This window comes from Mauremys reevesii, linkage group 7, assembly GCF_016161935.1.
Source record: "Mauremys reevesii isolate NIE-2019 linkage group 7, ASM1616193v1, whole genome shotgun sequence".
NCBI lineage: Eukaryota > Metazoa > Chordata > Testudines > Geoemydidae > Mauremys > Mauremys reevesii.
Genome location: NC_052629.1, coordinates 112,982,123 through 113,009,008, shown reverse-complemented (window position 1 = coordinate 113,009,008; position 26,886 = coordinate 112,982,123). Strand labels below are relative to the sequence as shown.

General features: G+C 39.1%; 1 protein-coding gene across 1 annotated transcript in view; it reads left to right on the top strand.

The window, feature by feature from the left end:
* Positions 1–26,886, top strand: part of CNTN4 (contactin 4) — a 760,740-nt gene that overhangs the window by 5,299 nt on the left and 728,555 nt on the right. The window contains exon 2 of the mRNA XM_039547144.1: positions 22,091–22,199. The gene's annotated coding sequence lies outside the window, so the exon portion shown is untranslated. The remainder of the gene's footprint in view (positions 1–22,090; positions 22,200–26,886) is intronic.

The window sequence follows — 26,886 nt, the reverse complement described above, 5'->3', positions numbered from 1 at the left end:
ATTCCTCAGACTACATGCATTAGCCTTGCTGATCTTTATGATCAGAAGATAGGATGAATAATAATAGGGACATGGGTTATAAATGGCAACATTTATTTCAGAGTATTAAGTCAACATTGGGTGAGACAAAAGTCAAACAAATTTTTAAATTCTTCTGTTCTTAGAAATGACATGGTGAATTAAAAAGAGATGCATTTGTTCATGCCCCCATATCGTTATCTACTCTGAGGTTGACGCCTTATTTAACTTTGACTTATCCTGGCTATGTTTAAAAAGAAATGGATTGCTTAACATGATATTTATATCCAAATAGCTTGTTCGCAATCTTGATAACAACTGAGGCATATTACATAGCTATATAGGGCAATGAGCAGGCCACATGTTGCTAGACACAGGTAACTCGTAGTTAAGGGTGTCTTTCAAAGGCCATTGAAGCCAACAGAATTCTTTCAGAGTTCACTTCAGTTGGCTTTGAATCAAGCCTGATCTACTCTGTCATCAAGTAGGGGCTACTGATAAGAAATTGTGGAATGGATTGCTAACTGCCCTACACGCTCCATGGATGGAAACCATTTGTATACCACTGTCACTTCATTTCTGTACTATCATTAGTATCATTTGTTTAACTTCTTAAAATTCTGTGCAGATGTCCAGTTTTAGCTACTGCTTGCATCCGAAGAAGTGAATACCCAACCCACGAAAGCTCATGCTGCAAAACATCTGTTAGTCTATAAGGTGCCACAGGATTCTTTGCTGCTTCTCCAGTTTTAGCTAAGCACTCAAAACCCATTTACTGGCCAGCTGGGGTTGTTCATGTATTTTTAGGGCTATATTCTGCTCTAGCTCCTGTTGAGTAGCACCTTATTCTGAGTGTAATACTATCACTAAAATACTTCTGGCAAAACGTGGCTTTTGGAATTTTGGTTTTGCACAAAAAATTTCTTTTGAATATTATCGTATTTAAATACTAATCTGGGGCAAAGTCATCCCATGAGGTAAGCCCATAAACCCACATAAATCAAACTTGAAAAATATGTATTCACCTTCTATACTCCTTTGTAATCTAAGCAGATTTTTTATTTTTTTTTAGGAAAACGTTAATTTCTTGTAGCTTCACTCCTGCTAGTCCACTGCTTGAAAAAATGACCAGGTTAGGAAGAAATTCTTTCATTCCCAAGGTATCTCTGATAAATTCTGCCTTTCTGAAATCCATGGCAAACACTGGATACAAATTTAATCTCCAAATTACAGGCAATTCTACAGTAGATGGCATTTCTATTTTCCATTGAGCATTCTCTACAGAATTATCCTCTGCAGCTCACTTATTGTCAGTCATTATTATAAAGAAACAGTGTCATTGTCACATAAGTTGTCTTCTCATTATTAGTTGTTCTCTCAGGATTGCTTTTAATTATAAAATGAGCCAATTTAATCTTGTTTTGCGTAATCCTGTTTACCAGATATTCTTTATCCAAAACAGTCTACGTTTTGTCTTTCCTTCAAGTGTTTGTTACCTTGGATTCAATTTGCAGCTAACTCTAGGTACAGATACCCTGACTCTTTATACTGAGAATATCTACTTTAAGTAGTAGGCAAAATATCTTCCTGAAGACTTTTTAGACTGGAGAGAGCTTTGATAGCATGAATAACTAAGTTTCCCTATCAATACAAAGTTTAAACAATGTATGAGTATAGCAATCAGATCACATCGATGACAATGGCCATAAAATGTCAAGTATATTAATGATGTTATAAAGTAGCATTTCCTAGTTTTTCCTCAAACTCTTGTTAGGTCTACCCATCAATTTCTCATAAGCTATAAATATTCAGGAAGGGAAGACAGTTACCATATAATGACCTCTAATAGGCACTATGAATGAATTCTATACTGTGTAATAGCCAGGCACCTGTGAAAAAGGACAAGAGGATGTAATCTATATGTGCTATATGAAACAGCATGCTGTATCTGCAAAGAACACTAATTATGCTGTGTAGTTAGAAAATTAAAATCAGAGTGCATCTACCAAAGATGTTGCTTGAACTAAGAAATGTACAATACTAGTACTTCTTACTCAGTAATCAGTATAGTAATTAGTTTTGCATTTAAACAAATTGTAAGACCTTCAAAAATTCAACTAGTAAGCAAAGATTTTTTTAATTAAAAAAAAATTTTCAATGCTTAAGTGATCGAAGTCAATGAATAATTTAAAGCAAAAAAAAAAGTCTAAGAATATTAGAAAAACACTGTACCATATCTGCAAGCAGTCAGAGAGAGAGAGAGTTTCCTAAATGCAGCCATTGCTGAGCTGATAGAAGGAAATATATTTCAATAATTTTAGTGCCTATTTTTAATATGCAGTTAATGTGCTCACTATAGTATTTTAATAACTCTTAGGCTTTTTCCCCCCCTTCTCTCTCACCAGTAACAAAAAAGCAGCCAGATCCCGCTCCCATTGAAGTCAATGAGACTTTTGTCACTGACTTTGATGAAAGCAGGTGTCTCAAATTAAGGGCCTGCTTTTTCAAGTGGGCATTCCTGTATCCGAGCTCAAGCTTAGGGATCAAGCGGGCCAGCTCTGTGCCAGAGCCACAAGGTTTACATAGCTATTTTTAATGCACTAGCTTGAGCTGGCTCGTGTGAATCTGTCCACCTGGGCTGGGATGCCCATTCCCAGCTGCAGAGCAGACATATCCAGAGAGGCCACTCTGCAGGCCCTCCTCAGTAGGTGCTGTGGAGAGATGTTCCATGGGATTAAGTGACATGGGCTGGATTGTTTTATATATGGCCTCTCACTTGGCAGTGGTCTCCCTACATGCTCTTCTTAAATCCTCTCTCCCTTAACATAGATTCTGTGTGCTCCAGGGGGCAAACCTGAAGCCTATTCCCAATCCACACACCTAGGCTTGGCATACGGAAGTTGCCAAACTCCTGCCACTACCATGCTCCATGGCCACTGCTTCAAGCTCAGTAATGCAGGGACCATTCTGGCAGTGAACCCCTCTTCTGAGGAAAAAGCTGATTCCCAATCTCTGCTGTTCTGTGGAAATTAGAAGTTTCTCCCTGTGGCTCCTAAGCACCAATTTGGCCTCAACTGATAATAGAAAGAAAATATGATTAACATAGGAGTGATGAAAGTTATGTGCCTCATGAATTCATCTCAAGGTGAACTATCATATATTTAGGGAGGTGGGGAGAACTTTTCAACTGTATTCTTTCAGTTAAAAAATCAACAGCTTAAAGACTATGGGCTAGAATCCTCAGATGATGTGATAGATCCATTGGTTTCAATGGACTCTATTGACTTACAGCAGCTGAGAATCTAGCCCCATATATTAAAGGTTGGCCATGGAGAGGCATTTCAAGGCTGTAGAAAAAAGCTTACCATGATTTGAATCAAAGTAATGAACATTCTAGGAGGACTATAAAGAGAATTGAATTCTTTTTAAAATTTATGGGAGCCCTTTATCATTCAAACGCCACTGAAAATGAATGTTTTAAAGATTGTAACATTCACACAGCATTCAGATGTTTCAGAGCCATGGAATGACTTTTAAAAACCTGCAAACATAAGGTGTTTTTAATGGCAGGCTCATCCTTAACATCTTAGTCTGTGGACCACAGCTTCATTTACTTCTATTGATGTAAAATGTATACATGGTAAAACTTTTGGGGCTAAATTGAGACACTGTTCTTCAGGACATGAATAATCTCCTGCTATGGGTTTGTACTGTGACTATCACAATGAGGTTCTCAGTCTCAGCTGGGGACTTTAGATGCTATTGTAATGCATTTTACAACTTTTACAACCCTACAGACTAATGTAGTGTTCATGGCATTATATGTTTTATTGTGAAACATGACCAAGCCTAGTCTTCAACACTGGTGAAGCACAGAGGTACATACGTACATAAATACTGTAGATGGGAAATGCACATTCTGATGTATAGTAAGAAAATTAAGATCCTATATTTCTTATCTGGGTAAAACTGCCTTAGCTTGGTGAATTGCACTTAGGCCTTAATTTCCATGAGTAGTGTATAATGATCAATAATATGAAAATTAATTGTATAGTGAACTATATTGTGTACATTTACCATCTGTTCAAGATAACTAGCCTAATACTTTATAAAGTTGGAAATGGACATAAACTTTTTTTTTCCCTTGCACACTATCACATTTTGTAATAGAACAGAATTTTCCCCCCAACAGCTGAATATAAACACATTTCACTTACTGAACTGTTAACCTTGCAAAGAATAGATTTCAGAGAATCTCTGGGAATTATGAAGTGCTGAGGTATTGATCAAACTGCTAGTAGCCTTGTGTAGCTGGTATAATATAAATTTTTAACTTATTTAATTGAAAAGTGCAAAGTTGTACTTGGATCTCTATCAGTAATGCACAAAAATCCACACTTAAGCAATGAATTGCCTTTTTGTGCACATTGTCATTATACAAGTCCTGAGTCAATATATCCTCTTATAAACTGTCTGTGCCCAGTAAATTTTCTGATTTACTTGGATGTTATGCGTTGCTTATGTGCAGAGAAAGCAATAAAAATTGTGATTATTAGTCACTATTCTCCTTTTCTGTTATGAGTCATTAACATCAATTACTAACCACTGCATTGTCAATTAAGACTATGGTGTGCTGCTATTCACTGCTAATGTGCTAATTGTCATCAATTTACTGCTCCAATTATGTGGTCATACACTTGCCTCAAGGTGTATTGTCTTCTTATAGTGCTGCCGAGGAGACAGTCTACTCCGTGTTTTCAATGTAAAAAATATTTTTTTAAAAAAAAACTTTGAATGAAGCAAATACGTATGATTGCAATGTATTTTGAAAAAAATGCTTCACAGGATTTTATTTTATTTAAGGTAACTGAATTTAAGAATATAAACTATATTTTTAACTGAGAAATTTTAAGGCTTCCTAATCATGCTTGAGAATTCCAAGGAAATACAGGTTTCACCTACAGTATAATTAGATTCATAGGTCCACTCAATCTATAGGGGTGTGTGTGTATAATATGTATATACATATTATATACACACACACACACATTGCTGACTCGTATCTGATTGGCTAGTACAGGTTGCACTTTCTAATCATCCTTGAAGTCTCAATTTTCTGCCTGTTCTGAAATGGCTGATGAGAAGGAATATGAATGGTCACTTTGAAATCCAATGTGCTGTGGTCCCTTTGCAAAGCAGTAGCAGATTTTGACATTCTGCAGTTTCCTTTTGGTTAGAAGTAAGGGTAAGGCCTTACCAAATTCAGGGTCAATTTTTGTCAGTTTCACGGTCATAGGATTTTAAAAATCATAAATGTAATGATTTCAGCTATTTAAATCTGAAATTTCAGTGTGTTGTAATTATAGGGGTCCTGACTCAAAAAGGAGTTGTGGGGGGCGGGGATTGCAAGGTTATTGTGGGGAGGGGAAAAGGGTGGCTGCCGACTGAGAGCCCAGCTCTGCAGGCAGCAGTGCAGAAGTAAGGGTGGCAATATCCAGGGCCAGCTCCAGCTTTTTTGCCACCCCAAGCAGCAAAAGGTGGGGGAACCCAATTGAACTGCTGCCAAAGTGCTGCCAAACAGGAAGAGAGGGAGTGAAGGACCCGCTGCCGAATTGCCACCGAAGCGCTTGAGCTACCGCCAAAGACTCTTTCTATTCGCCGCCCCAGGCACCTGCTTCCTTTGCTGGTGCCTGGAGCCAGCCCTGGCAAAATCATCCCATCCCATCCTTGCTTCTGTGCTACTGCTGGTGGTGGCGCTGCCTTCAGAGCTGGGCAGCTGGAGAGCGACAGCTGCTGGCCAGGAACCCTGCTCTGAAGGAAGAGCGGCCGCCAGCAGTAGCGCAGAAGTAAGGATGGCATGGTATGGTACTGCCACCCTTACTGCTACACTGCTGCCTGCAGAGCTGGGCACTCAGTCACCATCCACCACTCTCCAGCCGCCCGGCTTTGAATGCAGCTAGAGCTCAGCTGTCCCATGAGCTCTCTGCTCCCAGCCGAGCTGCGCCCACTCTGTTCCCCACTTAGAGCCGGGCTGCCCCCGAGGTCCCAGCTCCCCCAACCCAGCTGCTGCCTAGGTACCGTGCTCCCAGCTCCAAACCATTACTGCAGCGGTTATAAGTCGACCTAACGTAGGTCGACTTTAGTTTCTAGTGTAGATGGCCTGAGACACACCAACATGGCTCCAAGGATCCTTGATGTAACTTGATCCAAAAAGGACTGAAGCAACATTAAAGTATTTGTAGAATGTGATTTTAACATGCATGATTAGAATGAAATATTTAAAAGCAATACTGACTAGGTCCGGTCAAAAATTTTCCGTCATAATTACTTTTTAATGACAAATCAGGTTTTGATTAAACATCATTATTTTTGCAAAAAGTATTTTCCATTGAAAATTTTGATTTTTTTTTCCCCATCAAAAACCCACCCAAAATATTTTCGGTAAAATTCAGAATATTTCAATGCTGATATGATTCCTCATGGGGTTTGTAATATGGGTGCCTCACGTACTCATTCTCCCCAGAGCTAGACTATGCAGCCAGACTTCATCTCCCATGTTGCACTCTGGCCATGGGGCTCCCCTTGTAGCGTGCCTCCATCACCAAGAAAGGAAACTATGGTTCATTATAGGAGATATAGTCTGATCCAGGAGCCTTTCCTTGCAGGAGAATGAGATCACGAAGCACCCAGAATACAACTCCCGTGGGTCACTGTGGCAGGATTTCCAAATAGAAATATTTAAGTGCTCATCCAAAATATTGTTTGTTTTTGCCGAAAAGTCAACTTTCACAGGAAACCCCCCTGCTTTCTAACCAGCTGCACTATACAGACCTACACATTTCTTATTTTCCACTGAAGCAAAGAGTTTTGTGACATTTAATGGCAATCTTTTAGTAAGCAGTAACTCTCATTAATTGTAAGAGAGAGTTTTTGCATTGTTCTTTATAAGTGGAGTTGAGAACAAAAGCAGAGGAGAGTGGGTTTCCCAGCGCTGTGGCCTTTCTTAGTGCTCTGTACAATTACCTTATTCTATGGACCGCTAATGGTGCATGTACATAGGATTTTACAATATATCTGTCTACTAGGCTTTAATTTATGTCTGGCTCTGTAATTCTGCACCTGCTTCTAACTTTCTCATCTAATGACATTTTAACATGAGAGTTATTTTCCCATTAATCAGCTCTTACAATAGTAAATGACCCTTATACTCCACACGCTACTTGAGGGAGACAATGTTTACAGCCCTTTACCCTTTGGTAGCTGGCTTCTTTGCTTTCTGTTGACAAGTCCAGATCTAATTCCAAAGCTATTTTCTAGCTAAACAGGTGCAGCAAGTGCACTGTATTAATTTAAATTCTAATGAAGGTGAATGACATTAAAACCATTTGGCCTGAAAATCAGCAAAGGGCACCAGTATTATGACTTCTCTCCATCTGCTTGGGAATCAATAGCTTAGTGTGAGGAAATTCAGAAGGGGGGGGGCTAACATTTCTAACCTGATGGGCCACGCGCTGCTCTCAGTTTTAGCACTGACTTCATGGACTTCAATGGAATTGCAGTGGTGAAATCAGAATAGGATTTGCTCCATTAACTCCAATTTTAGTTTCCTGTTTATCGGCCGTCTTAGCTATGTTGCTGGATATGAATTTCCTCAGAGGAAAGTCATGTATAGTGTGATAGAGATTAAACCTAAGGGGTTTTATTAGATATTTAATATCGCTATAGAAATTTCTTTAATAAACATATAGATTTCAACAGAGAATTCTGTCCGTACTATAGTGATATTAAGATATTGTATTGAATTCAACAGCACTGGTATAATTTTCTATTAAAAACCATAGATTGGTTTTAAAATGTATTAAGGTTATAATTTTCTGTTAAATTCCATAGTATAGTCCTACACTATAGACTGGGCAAAAAGTAATGTGCTTTGCTCAGTCTGTTCTGTGATTACCCTCCTGGCTCTGAAAGGGTTAATGTGGGCTTGACAGGTCAATTACGCTACCTGGCTGAACCTGGAGGGTGGGCCCGGCTTAATTAAAGATGAAATCCAGGTGGGGAAGGAGCTGCGTGTTGACTATTGAAAAGGGAACGCAGATTAGAAGAGGCATTATATATTGCATGCAGTGCATTTCTTACAACACCTATATGTGTACTATAGATAGCTTCTAGTGAAAGTCCAGCTACGCTGTGAATGAAATTACTGGATGTAACTGTCAGGGCCAATTGTAATGATGAAAGTACCAAACAAATATATGAGGACTGTTGGGATTTTGATAGGCGAATTATAGCATGCAAAGTCAGAACTCCACATGCCATCTGAGTTAAAGTGTGCATGAGAAAGTTGAAAGACAAGGAAAAGCTATACGACATCAAAACTTTTTGTCATGGGAAAATTAGTTATCGATGCAAAGTCTCATGTTCAAACGTGGCTTGAGATTTATTTGTTGTGTCAAATATATACAGATGGGTCCTCCAAATCCCACCCCCCCCCCCGAGAGTGGGGACAGCATATTGTATACTGGAATTTGGAATTAGTACATCTAAAGGATTATTCCATTTTGTAGCTGTCGTGACAGCCAAACTAGCAGCAATTATGTTAGCAGTAAATTGGATCTGGGATTAATGCCCAGCGGTGGCCGTTTTTTCAGATTCAATCTCTGGCCTTATGGAGATACAAAAGGGCGTCTCAGTACATAAGTGATTTAATCAATTAAATTATATTTCTAAGAAAGTTTGTGCAGATGGGGACACCTGTAGCTTGGATATTGCACATATCGCATGGGTGGCCAACCTGAGCCTGAGAAGGAGCCAGAATTTACCAATGTACATTGCCAAAGAGCCACAGTAATACATCAGCAGCCCCCGCCACCGCCAGCACCTCCTGCCCTGCCAATCAGCACCTCCCCATGCTTCCTACCTGCTGCGATCAGCTGTTTCGCAGTGTACAGGAGACTCTGGGATGGAGGGGGAAGGAGCAAGGGTGCAGCAGACTCAGGGGAGGGGGCAGGAAGGGACGGGGGCCTTGGGGCAAGGGGTGGAGGGGAGACAGGGCCTGGGGTTGAGCAGTGGAAAGTTGGCACCTGTAGCTCCAGCCCTGGAGTCGGCACCTATGCAAGGAGCCACATATTAACTTCTGAAGAGCTGCATGCGGCTCCAGAGCCACAGGTTGGCTACCCCTGACATATTGGGATAACAAGGAATGAAATGGTGGACAAAACAGCTAAAAGGGCTGTAAGAAATGGAAATATTGGCATTGAAATAATGCCTTGTGTAAACAGGAATGCAAAAGCCTATTACACAAAAGTTTAAAAGAGGAACGGCCACACAAAAAAAAATTAATGAAAAAAGAGGAAGAGTTTTTTAACTGTGCCCTAGAGTTGAGGATAATGAAATACTTCAGGGCCTGGATAGGAAAAATGAAGTGCTTTTGTTTAGGGTACTAACTGTCCATTGTGACTTACACAAAAATCATTTTTGAGTAACCAGACAGCAGTGGACTATGTGAGCTCTCTAAGGTGGAAGAAACAATTGAACACCTTTTATGGGTACGCAAGGGCTTTGATAAAGAAAGGGAAAAGCTTTCTGACCAATTGAAATGCCTTAAGGGAACAAAAGTTACATTATGTGATTAAGTAAAAATATTGGCAAAATGGGTTCACATTAGACAAGTGTTGTTACGTTACCTGAAGAGCACAGGGCAGAGTGAGAGTATATAAACTGCTAAGTATTTAGGAATAATAATTAGTGGAGGCTATAAACTATTCAGTCAAGTCTGCTTCCCCATTAAAACAAAATGAAAAGAAAGAAGGGGGCTGCATTGAAAAACAGTGGAGTTGCTTTCTGGCACTAGAGAGATTGGCAGGGTCAAGGAGGAAGCCCAGGGGGAAAGTAGGTCCTGGGATCCTATCTTGAGTGGTGAAGTTTGGTAGGCGGCCAGGAGATGCAGAGCTCACCCACCAGGAGCAACCAAGTTGATATTAGGGCATGATCTGAACTTCCAGAGAGAGAGCCCTGGGAGACATTTAAAAGAGGAACAGAGAAGGACAAAGTCAAGCCTGAAGAGGGAAAATGGGGGATTACATCTGGGATTTTCTTGAGGGATATCAGGGGAGAATCCTGTGAGTCCTGGCTCTGAAGGAAGGAGGAACATAGAGAGGCTGTGGGAGCGGTCTGTTGACAGATTATGGTAGGAAGAAGTTCAGGCAGGCAGCAGCACGGAGTCTGAAAGAACAAACCTTGGCTGCTCATTAGGGAGTCCTTGAAATGGAATCCAGTGTAGTTGATGGTCCTGGGTTCCCCAGCCACTGAGAAAGGTGGTGTGAGGCACCTGAGAAGATAAGGACAACAAAGAACTTGAGTGAAGGGTACGAAGACCCAGGGGGGACCAAAGATCTTTTGTAAGGACACTGGACTGTTGTTTGTTGGACTTTGTTACTCTGGAAGGAGTGGGATAAAATGTGACCTGGCTGGACAGCCAAGTCACAAGAAAAGATGGACCACCATGCACGTGGAGCAACAGGGAATGCAAGGGGAGGAGAGACTGTTGTGCCACCCAGCGATGATAAGATGCTCTATCAGTGAGTCCACTCTTCTACACCTTCACAATACAACTGTAGGGCTGTAGCATCAGCATACATGCAAATTAGTTAGTCTTGGTAGAATTCAATTTTTATTTTTATAATTCTGATGGCTATCAATGTTTATTTGTAAGTATTTTTTTAAAAAATATTATCAATTTAAATTTTCAGTGTGGAAAATTATGGGGCAGTCAGAAATGGGGTGGTTTGACAATAATTTAATGACCGTAGATGTAGAGATTCAAAAAGCTAAAATTTTAAAATTGTTAAAACACAAATTTGTCAACATCACATCAAAATATGTAAAGTAAATATCCTAAAATCAAATACTAAAAAATTCTCAGGCAATATAAGAAAAATTCTGCTTATCTGTAAATCTCAATTATTATTGATGGAAATATTTTTCTCGATTTGTGTGTGAATAGTGAACTCAGCGTTTACTGACAATAACAGATAAAAATCAAATCCTTCCAAGCCAATAAATAGAATGGGGCTATGCCCTAGCAAAAAGCACAATCAAAAAGCTCAGTCCCAACCAATCACAATGAGAAGAACAATTCCTTTAGTCTTGAATTTTCCTTCCCTGTAGAATATTTTAGTTCACTCTACATACACTTTCAAGCTTACGGATCCATATAAATATTCTTCTCCTAGGAAAAAGAGGGCAAAGGGAAGAATTGTCTGCAATCTCTCAGCCAGAACACGGGATCTCCTAATTTTCCAATACATTTAACTTTGACTCTGAGTCCCACATAATGCTCCACATTCTTCTGGGTGAAGAGTTAATGCTGCTCTTTGATTAGCTAGAAGGATAGATCCTGGATGATAGAAGATGCTCACTCCTACCCAGGAGCTGAGAGTGACACCTGCAAAATGCTCCATCCCATGCTGACTGTGAATAAAGACCAATGTCCAGTCCTACAAAGATTTAAGCACAAGCTTAATTTTAAACTGTAGTCCCATTGAGACCCATATGCTGCTCATGTGCTTAAAGTTAATCACATGTGTACATCTTTGTAACAGCAGAGCCAAGACTGAACTTTGAACACAGATCTGGCTAGTAAAATAGCCATAGATTTGTTTAATATTCCCCAAAAGGGAACATTAGATCATTCACTTCAACCTTCTATATAACATAGGTGACAGAATTGCATCTAGTTACCCCTGTACTGAGGCCAATAAATAGTGCCCTATAAGTAAAGCATCTTCCAGAATGTCATCCAATCCCACCACTTCTCTTTTAGTTTGAGGTTGATCAACTAATGGAACACAGTTAAAAAAAAATTGTGCCTTGTTTTTAATTTGAATGTTTTTGGCTTTAACTTCCAGCCCTTGTTTCTTGTTATGTTTTACTCCTCTAAGTTAAAGAGACCTTTAGGGGCCTGGTATTTGCTCCCCTAGAACACAGGAATTGCCATTTTGAATCAGACCAGTGGATCCATCCAGTCTGGTCTCCAATCTCCAATAGCGGCTGCTACCAGAATCTCTTTATAAAAAGTACTTATGGCCTCCATGACCACAGTATCTGAACACCTCACAATCTTTAATGTGTTTATCCTCACACCCACCCCTGGGAATGAGGGAAGTGCTACAATCTCTATTTGCTGTGCCAAATATAACGCTTGTGCAGATTCCTTCCTATCTTGCCCACTCGTCTCACCCATGAAGACAGAGGAAATAATGGCCCCACAAAGGCTCCTCTCCATCCCATGCAGCTAACAGCAGTATAGGTAGCTGGTGCAGGCGAGTAAGGGGAAGACTTTTGTTCCCATGAGTGGATGCATGGGGGCTACACTTTCATTCTTAGAGAACAACAATCTGAATGGCATATACTCAGTGATGCTGAAAGACTTATTGGAATAATGGTTTAGATATGAGCAGATATTGTGGGTAGGCTACAAAAAAGAAAGCTAAAGTAGTATGTGGATGTATATGCACAAATATCCTATTTTCTACAGCACTGGTGAGTTGGCAGTCTCTCTCTATATAGCACAGGTAAGACTCTCAGCTGGGCTACTGCACAGAGTACTAGAAAGTTTTCAAGAAACGAGAAGCTGTTCAGAGTAGAGCAACAAGCTTGATTAAGTTTCAGAATAGCAGCCGTGTTAGTCTGTATCCTCAAAAAGAACAGGAGGACTTGTGGCACCTTAGAGACTAACAAATTTATTTGAGCATAAGTTTTCGTGGGCTAAAACCCACTTCATCGGATGCATGCAGTGGAAAATACAGTAGGAATATATATATATATATATATATATACACACACACACACACAGAGAACATGAAACAATGGGTGTTACCATACACACTATACCGAGAGTGATCAGTTAAGGTGAGCTATTAACTAAAGTAGTTACATCTCGAATGCAGAGTAAAAGAACTACTGCAGAGGTGTAGGGAACTCAGCCTTTCACCTCTGCCTGGTAAGTTTGAATTGTACTTTGGTCAACAGGGACAGAAAGACTCTCCCATGTGGCAACTCCTGGCTGACTTATGTGAAATGAGTTTGTTTTTATCATCTCTATTACTGTCGCCCTAGGAACTCCAGTCATTGACCAAGACTCTGTTGTACTAGTTACTGTACAGAGAATAAAAAGACTGTCCCTGCCCCAAAGAGCTTACAGTCTTAGTATGAGACAAGAGACAACAGATGGCTACAGACCATAAATATGCACAGCACCTAAATTGCCCTGAAGAGCTTCAAAAGTACGTTCATACCAGGGTTAACATTCCTCCTTTCTTCAGCTACCTATCTTGGGTTTGTTTTCTCTGCAGTTCTGCATAGAGAGGTGGGTGAACAATAATGACAAACAACCACCTGTAACCTTTCTCAGAACACAGAGACACTGTTCTTAAAGAGAGAAACTCTTAACTTGAATTTCAATATTTTTACGGTACAAAATATATCATTGATTCTGACTGTGCCTTTCAAAGTGAAGAAGTATAGAAAGAAAGGGAGGAAAGAGAAGACAAGAGACTATAATGAAGGGAAAGAGTAGCGGGAAAGGACTTGTCATTTTGTTTATTTCAATTTTTGAACCACTGTTCCAGTTCTCTATTGTGATACTGAGCTGCAACAATGGCACAAGTAGGCTGTAATGCCAGTGTAGCCTGCCCCGGGTATCCTCTTGTAGGATACACTGCCCCGGGTATCCTCTTGCAGGATGCACTGCCTTGTGACTGCCGTGTGACCCATGCTTTGTCAGCACCTTGTTAAGAATACTGCTGTGGTCCAGCTATTGCTGGGTACTGGAGTGGCCCCTTTGGTCATGGCCAGCTGGGGAAAAGTGAGAGCAGCCCTGTAGCGGTCTGAAAATGGATTGGCCTCATTGGTAAAGGTTACCTGGCCACATTCTTCTCTGGTGCAACACTACTGACTTCTGGGCAGTTACACTGGGATCCCATGAGGTCTTGTCTTTTTATTTTAGTGGGAGATGAATAGGTATTTGGGTGCCTAACACTGCTGAAGCATTTTTGCAAGTTGATTAATCCACAAAAAGCTTGTAATTATCTGAGTGTCTCCCTCTGGACTTCTGAGCATGTGTTTGTGTCTGGCGCTCTCTCCGCCTAGCATATGCTATCCATTTCCCAAATCTATTACAATCCGATCAAAAAATTACTTTTCCAGAGTCATACTACAGAAATATATTCTTTCATAAGCAATGTGGTCTTTGCTTATCATGTTGTTCTTTACTTTACATGGGTAAAAATTCCATAGCAACACACTGATATAGTTAAAGGTAATGAAGTACCGTACTGATTACAAGAGAACCTAATTAAAGACACATTTTAACATAACTTCAACTCTTGTTGAATTATGGATGTGAGGGAAGAAAGCAGCATTTAGAGTGATGTTATAAATGTAATTTGAGGAAACGTGTGGATATTATAAATGTAATTTGAGGAAACTGTGTCCTGACATTTTTGATAGACAAAACATCTTGTTTATTTGTTCATTACTGTTAAGAGTAAACTGTGAAACATCTTTACCTTTTGAGGATATAAAACTAATTAAATCTCATATCTCTTGACCTATCAAATCTTCTAAACCTATATTGCTCCCCATAAAGTGTACATGGTCACCAATAAAATATCTATAATTACCAACCAGTTCCCAAATTATGGTATCTGAGAGCTTGATTCAGTGCCTATTAAAGTCAAAAAGAGTTTTTCCACTATCTTTAAATGGATGTTGGATATTGGTTTGAGTTTGCAACTATGCACTATTTTAAGACACACTTTAATATGAGATGCCACATTGTGGTAACAGATTGGTAAATGATGATTTTTTTTTTCAAATGACAACAAATGGAGTTCAATCAGTATCTGATCTCATTGCTATAGGAAGACAATGGATGCTATTCTGTTCTAGTCAGGTTCTTAAACCACAACCATCATTGCAGTATTTAAGCTCTTTCTAGAATGAGAAAATTAATCAGTTTCCTCTCCATTTTTTTCCCCATGGGGAAGGGGAAAAGATGTATGTATAGCATGTGCATAGAGTGTCAGGGACTGGTGGCTTTGGGGGAGGCTGGTGAGTTGTTGTTTTTGTTGTTGTGGGTGGGTGGGTGGTTGGTTGGTTGAATTTCTTGGAAGCAGAGGAAAAGAAGAAAGGGGAAAGTGAATAGAGTGTGCCTTACATTTAGACAGGAACCCAGTGAGGTTGTGGTATTTCACAGCTCCTACAGGAAATCATTTTATCTTTTCTCTTTCTCTGTGTCATGTCCATCTGGCCTAATTACATTTAAAAATAAAGCTTTGAAACAGTGAAAAGTGTCAGAAAAGACACATTCTATCTCTGAATCAGATGTGGCAGGACCTTGCGGTCCTTCCAGCACGTTGATATCCCCTGTGACAGAAACTTTTATTACAATTGCTGTAATAAGTGGCATATTAGGTATCTCAAAACTGTTTGAAAATATTTAGTCAAATCAAATTTGAGCCCCTTTGTATGTGCTTTCTAGGAATATTTTAGCAACCATGATTAATAGCAGTAATGTTCACAGACACAGCAAATTTTAAGCACATTGGTGGAAGGTGAATGTTGAACTAAAAAATTCAAGGACAACACTCATCTAACCAGGGAAGAGGAACAATATCATATGACTTATCTGTCTAAGAAAACTTTAGCTGGGATTACAAATATATACAATGAAAAGCTTGGGAACAATCTACAAAATAGGAGTTATTTGCCAGATTTATACAAAAATTAAGTTAAAATAATTAATGTCTGTGGAAAATGCAGGCTGTTCACAGACAATTTGTGAATAGAATAGGTGAAATGCATTGAATAAACTATTTGCTGAGAATTATTTATTTATCTCTAACAAAAACTTTCAAACCAGGCCAAACACGATACTCAGCATTACCTTTGGCTTTGTTTGGAATATTCTGACTTCTCAATTTTCCCTTGTTGAGTGGCCAAACGATCATCTTGTTCATTTCATCATAGAAAACACTTTTTTCTCATATTAATACCAAAAGCAGTTTATTTCCTTCTGACCTCAGAGACCTATGGATCCAGTATATTACTCCAGTTTTTGTTATGTAGGCCTGGCTTCACATGAGTAATTAAACATGGGGGAAACCTCATTTTTTGGAAAACAGAATTAGGGAGGTAACTAGATTAGCAGGCTAAAAATGGAATGTTTGTGTTAAGATAAGTAAATGGGTCCTTAAGCTAAAAGACAGCTAAGATATGAGGGCAACTCTCAGAGAAACATTCGCTAAGAACAAAATGACAATGGACAAGATAAGTCAGAAGCGTAAAGATGAGGTACGAGTAAACTTGAACATGAACAGTGTATGGGCAGAGCATTATACAGAGGGATTAGTTCCTGCAAAGTAACCAAGCCAGTTCCAAAACATGTGATGTAATGCATTTTGAGTGCAACGTGATATGTAAATCTATATAAAAGAAGGTGGTTTCTGTGTGACTTTGGATGTATAGTATACCCTGTACCTACTCCCTCCGTTTAATTCTAGTCAACTCAGTGTAGCTTTGCTGTATGCCAAATAAAAGAACATGAGCGATGAAACTGAAGTCAAATAGAGTTCTTAGCCAAGTGGCTATTGCTACATGGTGGTGCCATGACACTGATTGGGTCCATGTAACTTATAGTTTATTATATGCGTAGCTTAACAGTTAAGGGTCACAACCCAGCAGTTTAGCAATGGCATTGGCAGGGTTTAAATTTGAGGAGGCTTCCAGGGTGCTGGAGAAGTAGGTTAAATGTAAGGGTGGATCCAATTGACTCCCTAGAGAGACAGGACTGGGTGGAGACGGAACGCCAATGAATAGCGCTGAATACAAAATGCAAAAAAGAGATGCAAAAAACTTGTTATTGCAGGGACTAATCCTGGAAATAGAAGCCCTGTGTAAAGTAAGAGGTACACGTTATGTAGGAAATCTTGAGAGAGAAAAGAATGGGCTGAAAGAGCAAAAGGAAATACTGTATATGATACATGCCATGCAGTCTAACAAGGCATTTTTAAAACCTAATAAAAGTTGTTAAAAAATTAAACAGGTACTTTAAATTCCTATGTAGAAAGTGCTTGGCAAAGCACACCAAAAGTTTGTGACACTAAAATGTTAAAAAATAGGAACCCAAGGGCAGCCATACAAAAATGTAGAGGGATTTGTGTTGGGTTTTTTTGGTTGGTTGGTTTTGTTTTAACACAAAACAAACAAACAAAGGCAGCAGTTTGACAAAATTATTTCTCGTGGCTAAAACTTTACTAGCAAAATGTGCAACCTTGAAGACTGAATGCAAAAGCACAAAAAGCAAATCAAAGTTGTATAGAAGGAAACAAATAAATTAATTGAAAAAAATTCCTGAAAGTTCAGGGAAAAAACAATATTTATCCAAAGTAAAAAGCAGCTGTCCTTGAAGGACTATATTTAGGGAGTACAGCTTTGAGAGCAAAGTATACTTAGTTAAAAAATAAGTGCAAAAAACATAGAAGAAGCTTAAAACTGCAGAAAAAAAATCAGCTAAAAAGTGTCACTTTAAAAAATAAGGTGGTTTTTTTTTAATTAAAAGTAATAAAAAAGATTTTGAACAAATTAAACACTTGGGGGTTAGGAAAATGTTAAAAAGAAAAGGGGGGGGGTAAAAGTGTTAAATTCTTGGTTTAATAATGAAACCCAGTTGTACCTACATATCTCAGTGCAGTCCTGCTTGGTAAAATTCTTAGTAATCAAACAAATTATGAAAAGGAAAGGAGAGGTGGTAACAATTACCACCACTATGCTTTTTGCCCCCAAAAAGCCTTTACAGTCATTCTAAAGAAAATTGGCCCTTCCCAATAAATGTGTATTGCATGCGGCTGTAGGTACAAAAACTATCTAATTTAAATTGTTTAGCTATAAACAATGTAGTTAAAATAAATTAAGGAAATACAGAAAATTTTATGATTTGACTGCTTCCAAATGTACTAGTAAAAATGTAATACAAGCCCCCCCAGTAACAAATTGTTGTGCTAAGTTTAAAAAAAAAACAAAAAAACCCAGCAGCTAAAACTGTCAGAAAAAGTTAAGTGTAATAGTAAGCTTTTACGAAAGTGTCAAATAACTAAAATAGAAAAATAAAACAAAATAAAAAAGTAAAAACAAAATGTTGCTAAAATATAGCAATCATCAAAGCCCATGCCAAAAAGTTATCTTGCCTATAAAAAAAGAAACCTAGTCAAAGCTTAAATATAAAAATCAAATTTGCAATTTAAAAAAGTAAGCAACTTAAATGTGTCATCTGCTTATAATTTGCAATTTACAAAAGGAAAACTTCAGGGCTGTAAAATCATTTTAAAAAAAAAGTTCAAAGACTCTGCTAGCAAGGCTAAGCACAGCAAGTTTAAAATATTTATTCAGCCTCTCATAATAAACTGTTTACAACATAGCAAGGGACCACATTTTAAAAAAAAACTACTTAAAAATGTAAAATGTAAAATAAATTATCTTGTTTAAAAAAAAATCCATTAAAAACCCTCCAAATCTTTCATTCAAAGTTGTAAAGCTAACACAGACACTCTTTGAGCAGCAGCCAACATTTTCTGGCAGACTTAATTATGTTAATTAACCATTCGGGTATCTCAATACTTTTACAAAGTTTAACATTTTTTTTAAATTAAGTTATAAATGTTAAATATAAATTAGTAAATAAAAACCCAAAAGGTGGCCAAAACCAAAATAGTAAAAACAAACAAAAACCCCTCTAAATTCCTTTTTCAGTAACAAAGCAACAGCTAAAAAGCTGTAATATTAATATAGCTAATATTATTGCAAGTAAAAAGTGAATTATAAAAAGTGTGTAGTCCTATGAATAGGGACCTACCAAATTCATGGCCATGAAAAACACGTCATGGACCATGAAATCTGGTCTTTTGTGTGTTTTTACCCTATACTATACAGATTTCACAGGGAGGGGAGACAAGCCCTGACCCAAAAGGGAGTTGCACGGGGGGGGGGGGTCACAATGTTATGGGGGGGCACAGTATTGCCGCCCTTTCTTCTGCGCTGCCTTCAGATCTGGGCAACTGGAGAGCAATGGCTCTTAGCCAGGCACCCAGCTCTGAAGGTGGCCCCCTGCGAACAGCAGAACATAAGGGTGGTAATACCATACCATGCCATCCTTACTTCTGCGGTGCTGCTGGCCGCAACTCTGTCTTAAGAGCTGGGCTCCTAGCCAGCAGCCGCCACTCTCTGGCCATCCAGCTATGAAGGCAGTACCGCTGCCAGCAGCAACGCAGAAGTAAGGGTAGCCGTACTGCAACCCCCGCACACTCACACACACACACACCCCACTAATTTATGGCTCAGGGTCCCTAAAATTACAACACTGTGAAATTTCAGATTTTAATAGCTGAAATCATGAAATTGACAATTGTAAAATCTTATGACCGTGAAATTGACCAAAATGGACCGTGAATTTGGTAGGGCCCTATGTATGAACCATGTATACAGTAAAAGGGAGGAAAGAAATGTAAACAAGACATGCTACTTAATAAAAATCTTATAATTGCTCCAAGGAGGGCGGGGAAGGACCACAATGAGTTAGGGTATTTGTGGGGTTTTTTTCTTTGTTTGTTTTCAGATGGCTGTGTGCTTTTGAAAGCAGAAACAACCCAGCTCTGAGAAAATCAGTAAATATAAGAAGCAAAGTCCAACCATCAAAATCCTATTCGGAAGTTCTGTTTCACTGTGGTATAAAATAAATGGTGGTGAGCAGGGCCGGCTCCAGGCACCAGCTAAAGAAGCAGGTGCTTGGGGCGACCAATACCAAGGGGCGGCCCTCTGGCCTCTATAGGGGCAGTACATCTGGGGCTTCGGCGGCAATTTGGCAGTGGGTCCCTCAGTCCCTCTCGGAGGGAAGGACCTGCCGCTGAAGAGTGGAGCGGCGCGATTGCGCTGCCACGGTGGGTTTTTTGTTGTTGTTATTTGTTTGTTTGTTTTGGGGGGTTCTTTTGCTGCTTGGGGTGGCAGAAAACCTGGAGTCGGCCCTGGTAATAAGGGAGTAAAACAAACTTTATGGTGGAGTTTTATAAATATATAAAGAGATTAAAATGTCCTAAATTGGAAATAAGTCCAAATGGTTTAGGGTTCAGACCTATTAAGGAAATACTGTGCAAAGATGTTCAATTTATTTATGTGTCAGTGTTATTAAATTTTACCAATCTGCAATTACCGGAGGCCTATAACCATGACTTTGGTCTGAATTATTTCTAATTTAGTTGTCCTAAAGAGAGGAAGGATGGTCTAGTGGTTAAGGCACAAGCCTAGGAATTTGGGTTCAAATCCCTATTTTGCCAAGAACTTCTTATATGATCCTTGGGCAAATCACTAAGGCTGTCTCTACACTGCCACTTTCAGCACTAAAACTTTAGTTGCTCAGTGGTGTGAACCCCTCCCCCCGAGCAACAAAAGTTTTAGCTCCGTCTCCCAGCGATAAAGGTACCACCCCTCATTTGGGGTGGTTATTTTTTATCACCGGGGTAGAGCTCTAGCCCGGTGATAAGATAAAGTGTGACTACACTGCCCATGTCACAGCGCTGCTGCAGCCGTGCTGTAACATGGGCAGTGTAGACATACCCTTAGTCTATCTGTATCTTAGTTCCCCATCTGTCAATGTGATGACAGTACTTCACAGGGGCTTAAATAGTGTGAGGTGCTCCAGTACTGTGGTCATAGGGCCATTTAAGACAGACCATTAGGTTAGACAAGTGGCTCTCAACCTTTCCCAATTACCGTACCCCTTTCCAGAGTCTGATTTGTCGTGTGTCCCCCCCGTCAAGTTTCACTGCACTTAAAAACTTACAAAATCGGACATAAAGATACGAAAGTGTCACAGCAAATGAAAAATGGCTTCCTTTCTCATTTTTACCATATGATTATCAAATAAATCAATAGGAATATAAATATTGTACTTACATTTCAATGGATAGTATACAGATCAGTATAAACAAATAATTGTCTATGAATTTTTAGTGTGTACTGGCTTTGCTAGTGCTTTTTATGTAGCCTGTTTAAAACCAGGCAAATATCTAGATGAGTTGATGTACGCCCTTCAAGAGCTCTGAGTACTCCTAGGGGTACATGTACTCCTGGTTGAGAACCACTGGTTGAGAGCCTAACTTATTTTTTTCTTTCATCTCAGGTGGGTGAGCACAGTTTAAAACTAGGGGAAATATTTACTAAATAAAAATTAGTACATAACTCCACAGACACTATACTATATATATATATATATATATATAGTGCAGTCTCTTGATTTCTATGCCATGAGTCCATAACAGGTGTAACTAGCAAATAGCTTTGAACTTGCAACAAAAAAACCCAACCCTGCGCTATACCATTGTTGGTGGGGTGATGGTAGGAAAAAAGTGGAATTGAAAAAGTAAAATCCACTTTCCATGAGAGATTTCCTCCAAATGAATCTTGTCCTTGTAATCAGCTATACTCAAACTATTCAAAGGAGGTCTTGGAACCAAAAAGTCTGTCTAGAAGCCTCTGAGAAACACTCTCAGAAATCTATCAAGCCGTAGTGTACTCAAGTCACCAACTGTTTGTGCGGTTTGCATTGTGATTACTTATCAGGTAACACTACGTTGCTTGTTATAAAGAAATCTAGCCAGTAAGACATAGGCATCATTAAAACAAAATGCATCTGGTTCTATCAAACACATTTGTTACATTTGTTAAGAGGATCTATTGGCCTCTGATCTGTTAAAAGGATTTGAAGCCATCTATTTAAGTGACTAGATATGCAGATATAGAGGAAAATGTGCAGACAGAAAATTAAATTGTATAGATCATGAACATCTCTGAGTTGATTAAATTGAATGAGAGTGCATTTCCTCTTTCATATGGAAAGAAGCTTAACATTAAAAAACTAATCTTTTTTAAGATAAAGTTCATTAACACAATGATTATTCATTTGGCTTTTATAATGATATTACTGCTTAATCACCAGAACATTGCTTCTTGTGCTCGATAGGAATCAGCAGGAAACATTTGAAGAGATCGTGCTGGTGTTAATGTGATGGCAGACGGAATGGAAATCTCACTGCTCTTCATTTCCAAAGCAGCAACACGTTCTTACTCAGGTTTCTAAAAATCTACCCGTCAAACAGTATGAGCTTTAAACCCTCATTAAATGCAGAGTAAAGCTTCAGGTTTCCTGTTCTCCACAGTTAATGTGTAAGGTTACTGTAGGGTGCATTTTCATTATTTATTATTATGTTTTGGTTTAAGCAGCACCCTAGATTAGGATTGTAATTAGAAATGGGGCCTTATTTGAGTACAGTCATACAGGACAGGATATGGTCCCCTTGTGTTTATAGTCTAATTAGATGAGATAGACAAACGGTAATAGACAGATAAATAAAATGCTTGAGGTGCTTGTCTTGTTAGTTACTACTTTTTGGGTTGATTTCCCTGCATTGTCCCAACTAAATCCCTATGCCAAGCTACCACAGCTAATATGCACCATTGCTTATGGAATGTCCCTTTCCTCCACTCCACAGATGGCTTTTTATTTTATCTTTATCTTTGTTTAGTTGTGTTCCATTTTAATGCTTGGCTGTTAGCTGCTTTCATGGTAGTTTCAACTTCTAACTTAATGGAGACCAGTGAAAATGAGGTAGGATCAGAGGCTAAAATAAGGAAAGAACAAGTTAAAAATTACTTAGACAAATTAGATGTCTTCAAGTCACTGGGGCCACATGAAATACATCCTAGAATACTCAAGGAGCTGACTGAGGAGATATCTGAGCCATTAGTGATTATCTTCGAAAAGTATGGAAGATGGGAGACATTCCAAAGGACTGGAAAAGGGCAAATATAGTGCCCATTTACAGAAAGGGGAATAAGGACAACTTGGGGAATTACAGACCACTCAGCTTCTGTACCTGGAAAGATAATGAACAAATAATTAGACAATCAATTTGCAACCCCCTAGAAGGTAATAAAGTGATAAGTAAGAGTCAGCATGGATTTGTCAAGAACAAATCATGCCAAATCAACCTAATAGCTTTCTTTGACAGGATAACAAACATGGCTAGAGGGGGAGTGGTAGATGTAGTATATCTTGACTTTAGTAAGGCTTTTGGTACTGTGTCATGTGACCTTCTCATAAACTACCTAGAGAAATACAACCTAGATGGAGCTACTATAAGGTGGGTGCATAACTGGTTGGAAAACTGTTCCCAGAGAGTAGTTATCAGTGTTTCACAGACAAGCTGGAAGGGCATATCAGATCCACAGGGATCAGTTCTGGATCTGGTTCTGTTCAATATTTGCAGCAATGATTTAGATAATGGCATAGAGAACACACATATAAAGTTTGTGGATAATACCAAGATGGGAGGGGTGGCAAGTACTTTGGGAGGACAGGATTAAAATTCAAAATGATCTAGACAAACTGGAGAAATGGTCTGAAGTAAATAGGGTGAAATTCAATAAGGATAAATGCAAAGTACTCCATTTAGGAAGGAAAAATTAGTTGCATACATACAAAATGGAAAATGATTGCTTGGGAAGGAGTACTGCAGAAATGTTTCTGGGAGTCATAGTGGATCACAAGCTAAGTATGAGTCAACAGCATAACCCTGTTGCAAAAAAAGAAAACATTGTTCTGGGATGTATTAGCAGGAGCGTTGTAAGCAAGAAATGAGAAGTGATTCTTCTGCTCTACTTCGTGCTCATTAGGCCTCAACTGGAGTATTTTGTCCAGTTCTGGTCATGTTTCAGGAAAGATGTGTACAAATTGGAGAAAGTCCAGAGAAGAGGAACAACAATGATGAAAGGTCTAGAAAACGTGACCTATGAGGGAAGATTGAAAATATTGGGTTTGTTTAGTCTGGAGAAGAGAAGAATGAGGGGGGACATAACAGTTTAAGTACATACAAGGTTGTTACAAGGCAGAAGGAGAAAAATTGTTCTCCTTAACCTCTGAGGATAGGACAAGAAGCAATGGGCTTAATTTGCAGCAAGGGTCATTTAAGTTGGACATTAAGAAAAGTTTCCTAACTGTCAGGCTAAATAAGTACTGGAATAAATTGCCTATGGAATCTCTCTCATTGGAGATTTTTAAGAGCATATAGGGATGGTCTATACCAGGGGTCGGCAGCCTTCAGCACATGGCCCATCAGGGTAATCTGCTGGCGGGCCGGAGACATTTTGTTTAAATTTCCCATCTGCAGGCACGGCCCCCTGGAGCTCCCAGTGGCTGTGGTTTACCATTCCCGGCCAATGGGAGTTGGGCAGCAAGCTGGTCCAGGAGCCTGGAAACCCTGAGGTTTCCAGCCTAGGGCAGTCTGCATGATGGGGCTACAGACCCTGGAATCCCTAACAGCTGGTGTCTGAAATTGGCATTGCATGACATGACAATGAACATTTTATGGAATAGTGGGTTGTTACAAAAAAAAACATTTTTGGTCCAACTCAAAATCAACCGAAATTTGAATTGTGAAATTTTCCCATGAAACAGATATCCTGAGTTTCAACCTGTTTTAATAGAGAAAACTGATGTGAGATCAAACTCAGTTGTAAATTAAATTATATTTCTGTGCGCTTATTTAAATTATAGACAAAGCAATGCTAAAAGCAAAGGTTCCCCCAATCCACCAAATTCATATATATCTACTTAGATGTACATATGTGCCTGTTTGCTTTGCAGAGAAAAATGTATCCACTTAAGCTGTGGTGGAGCACTATGGTTTTTAACCCCCATCGTTATCCTTAAATTGACCTCCTGTCAATTATATATTATATGATGGACTCTTAACCTTGGGATCTGGATTTCCTGTGGAAACAAAAGAAGGAAACACGGAAAATAAATTATCCAGCAAAGGCATAAGAAGTTATTACAGCCAGTCCAAGTCGATCATTACTGAGGGACCTATTCCACAGACCTGCTACCAGATTTTGTAGCTTTGCTTCAATTGCACTTCAGGGAGAGTGGGGGAGTTTCCATCATATCGTTCCTTCTCGAGTTGCCAAGTGGTGACATTCAGAGGCAAGGAATACCTACAATGGGGTAGATCATGCCAGCTATGTACCACTTCTCAGCAAATTCTGTGACATGTCTAACAGCCCCATTTTCTAATAGGTATGAGAAGAAATGGAATGTTGTCTATTAGCTGTCCAGTAAGTCACATCCCTACAGTAAATACTAATCACAGATAAGTGTAGAGCAAAGCAAAAGTGCTTGAGTCTGTAAAGCAATACTTGAGGAAAAGATGCTGGTTAAGGGACAGCTTAAATGTCTACAAGTTAAAAACATCAGATATCAAGTTCCAACAGCATCATCTAGTGATGGGTGAATGTTCTTAATTAACAGATTTATTTTTTTTCAGAGTTTAAAATAGCTTAATTTTTTGAAAGGGGAAACGTGTGTTCACTCCATAGAGATATATTAGTGCACATAAAAACCCAACAGATTTTGATTGTCCAAAAGGGAATGTGTAGAAATGTGGAAGTGCCATGCCTTTTAACTTAATATAACTTTCACAGATTTCAAGGCCAGAAGGAACCATTGTGATCATCTAGTCTGACCTCCTGTGTAACACAGGTCATAGAAATTCCCCAACATAATTCCTAGAGCAGATATTTTAGAAAAACATCCAGGCTTGATTTAAAAATTATAGTGATGAAGACTCCACCATGATTCTTGATCAACTGTTCCAATGGCTAATTATCCTCACTGATAAAAATGTTTGCCTTATTTCTAGCCTGAACTTGTCTAGCTTCAACTTCCAGTCATCAGATTGTATTATCAGCTTTCTCTGATAGATTGAAGAGCTCATTATTAAATGTGTTCACTCTATAAGTACCTTCATAGGGTAATCAAATCACTCCTTAACCTTCTCTTTGCTGAGCTCGATAGTCTCACAGAGCTCAATCTACCACTATAAGGCATGTTTTCTAATCTGATAATCATTCTCCTGGCTCTTGTCTGAAACCTTTCCAATGTATCAACATCCTTTTATAATTGTATGGGAACCAGAATTGGCCACAGTATCCCAGCAGCAGTCTAACCAGTGGCAAATATAGAGGAAAACTACCTCTCTACTCCTACTCAAGATTCCCCTGCTTATGCATCCCAGGGTCAAATTATCTCTTTGGGGAACAGTGTCACATTAAGAGTTCACGTTTAGCTGATTATCCACTGCAAACCCCATGTCTTTTTTTCGTAGTCACTGCTTCTCAGGATGGAGTCCTCCATTCTCTCAATCTGACTGACATTCTTAGATGTGTATTCATGTTCCTAGATGGATACACTTACTTTTAGCTGAATTAAAACACATATTGTTTGCTTGCTTCCAGTTTACCAAGTGATCCAGATCACCTTGGATCAGTGACCTCTCCGCTTCATTATTTACCATTCTCCCGATTTTGTCAGCTGCAAGTTTAAGTTGCTTTAGCAAAATTCAGGATCTCTTTTGTTTTATCGGGAGGCAGTGTGGCCTCATGGTTAGAGCTCTGCAGTGGGATTTGAGAGACTTGGGTTCTATTCCTGGCTCACCCGCTGGGTGACCTACTCAAGTCATTTCACTTCCCTGTGCCTCCATCCCGCTCTGTAAAATGGGAGTTATGATACCAGCCTCCTTGGTAAAGGACTTTGGGAAAGTCAAGTATTATTAATATATTTTAATGTTCTCATCTTGTGCTGGGATGGTCAAGGCATTGGATGCTTGTAGATGGCCTGTGTAGAATCTGGGTAGATACAAAGGATAGCTCCTGGGTATCCATATTTGAAACACTCAGGCTCTATCATCACTAGCTTAAGCC